Source organism: Poeciliopsis prolifica, unplaced genomic scaffold (genome assembly GCF_027474105.1).
Source record: "Poeciliopsis prolifica strain line A6 unplaced genomic scaffold, Auburn_PproV2 SCAFFOLD300, whole genome shotgun sequence".
Lineage (NCBI taxonomy): Eukaryota > Metazoa > Chordata > Actinopteri > Cyprinodontiformes > Poeciliidae > Poeciliopsis > Poeciliopsis prolifica.
Genome location: NW_026562675.1, coordinates 5,001 through 7,500, shown reverse-complemented (window position 1 = coordinate 7,500; position 2,500 = coordinate 5,001). Strand labels below are relative to the sequence as shown.

Sequence of the window (2,500 nt, the reverse complement as noted above, 5' to 3'; positions counted from 1 at the left end):
CTTCAGAGGAGCCTCCGAGATCCGAGCAACCCACAAGCTCAAGTTTGGGATAAGATCTGGAGTCACAATGCCTTGCCCCGGACCCACCTGGACCCCTAAATAACGCACTGATTCCCCTGGAGGAATCATGTGAATGGGGGATCCACCGATCCTCCAGGCTTCACAGTCGTTAACCACGCCCTGGTCCATGTAGAATCCGTGACACTTCTTGGGCTGAACCCTCAACCCCGTCAGTTGGCAGAACTCCTCCAAAATCCCGAGGCTCCCATTCATTGCCTCCACCGACCCTGCCACCAAAACCAAATCGTCAGCGAATGCCAACGCGGAGATCGACAGATCTCCCCAACGTACCCCGAATCTGGTCTGTTCGAGCCTATGGATGAGGGGGTCCATAGCCAGGTTGAAAAGCAGTGGTGACATAGGATCACCCTGCTTAACACCCACTTTCATGTGAATCTTCTGTGTGTGACCGTCCACACAGTTCACCCTGGTCACGCAGTCCACATATGAGTTACGAATCAACTCAATAACGTGAGGGTCGACCCGGCGCTCACCCAAGGCACACAGGATATGCTCATGGGCTATGGAATCAAAAGCCTTAGCAAAGTCAACAAACACGACTGCTAGAGGGCTCCCGTCCCGCCTCGAGCGCCTGATGATCTCACCCACGATCAACAGGTTCTCCGCGCAACCACTCGAGGAGGCCAGGAAACCCCTCTGCCGAGGACTCAGAGGACACGCACGCGCCATCCTCATGGTAAGAATCCTCGAAAACAGCCGAAGCACCACCGAACCGATGGTCACTGGACGCCAACCGCTGACCTCCAGCAGCTCACCAGGATCAGTGGACTTCGGTAGCAATGTCGTCCTGCATTCCTTGAAGGCCCGGGGTATGACTCCACGGACCAACCACGTCGTGTACAGCCGTGCCAGTTGCTCGCCCTTGGGGTCCCAGCTCAGCAAACCCTTTTTGCTGATCCTGTCTGGGCCTGGGGCCGAGCCGTTCGCCATCTTGTTTAGGTTTTCCATCACCTCTGCCGCCAGGATGGGATTGTAGAACTCCTGGTTATCGGAGACTAAGCCCGTTCGGAACTCCCCAAGCCCGTGGAACTGCTCTCCGACTTCCCATCTCTCACGAAACGCTTCGTAGATCTGGTCCGCCGGTAGGGCGCATTCCTGGCTCTCGGCACCATCCAGGATCCGTGCCGCGAGCCTGGCCTGGTCCCTCGAGTACCAAAACTGGCACTCTCGGTACACACGCCTACGTTGGGCAAGACGCCTTACCCAACCCTTCGCTTGGTTCTGCTCTCGAACGGGAGGACGGGCCCTACCAGGCCGCTCCACTCCCCCACCCAGCCTCGAGATGATTTCTGACGCTGAGGATTCGATCAGAAAAGGGTTCTGATCAACGTCCCTAACACGGTCAGCGATAGCCTTCACCTCTTCGCCACCCTCTCTGTCACCCCAGCCAACCAACGCTTCCCTATTCCTGTCCGATGACAGGACCTGGGGTGACGGTGACGAAGACTGCGCAGCCAGAGGTTCAGGGTCAGCCACAGACACTCTGCCCTCCTCCTCCGCTTCGTGTAGGCTATCGCCTGCCGTATCGATCTTCAGGTTTCTCCTCTTACTCCTCACCTGTTCAGCCGTCTTGCCATTTCCCAACTCAACCGCTATGAGCTGGTACGTGGCAACCGAATCTCCGTGCTCCCGAATGAGCCGGATGAGCGTCTGCACTTCTCCAACACTCCAGAGCTTCGTTGCCCTGATCTCCCCGGCTGGCACCTTCCTCATCGCCAGTCTTGCCTCATTCCACGCCGCCGCGTGGGCGTGCCGCTTGTGCTGGGAGACACCAACAGGCGTGGGGAACCGGGCGTCGCAAAGCTCGCAAGCGAACCCGCTAGCCGGCTCCCCCTCCACCCCAGCCACACCCCGCACTTAGGGACATGACACGAGATGGAGTGCCTGTTAGTGTTGGACCTCCCGCACTTGCCGCACATGTACAAGGCAGTAACACCGCCATGCCGGACAGCGAGATGCTTCCCGAGCGCGACGATGCCCTTCACCTGCACACCACACAGCGGGCAGTCCGAGCCAATCCATGGCAACAGGACCCTGACTTCTGTGGGAGCTTCAGAACGCACGACCTCCGACAGTGTATGCACCGCTCCTGTGACGGCCTGCCCAAGTTGTGGTTCCAGCACGGTTTCGGCTGCTTCTGCCCTCATTGTCGAAGCATCCTCCACCATTAATTCGGCAACCACCGAGGAATCCCCAGGAAGCATTTGCCAGTCGCTCTCCTGGACCTGCGTCGCGACCGATACGGACTTTCGACGCAACAAAGTTGGACTAGTGGCCGTGGCCCTAGTCCCGGTGGGGACCCTAGACGATACCCCCAGGGGCTGGTCCCAGCGCCCAGTGGGGAGGTTGGTTCGCCAGTTCCACACGTGTCCAACCTCAAACACGCCGGAGGGACAGCTTCGCTGACGAAGTGACGACC

General features: G+C 58.8%; 1 pseudogene; it reads right to left on the bottom strand.

The window, feature by feature from the left end:
• Positions 1–2,500, bottom strand: part of LOC129357764 (28S ribosomal RNA) — an 8,201-nt pseudogene that overhangs the window by 2,487 nt on the left and 3,214 nt on the right.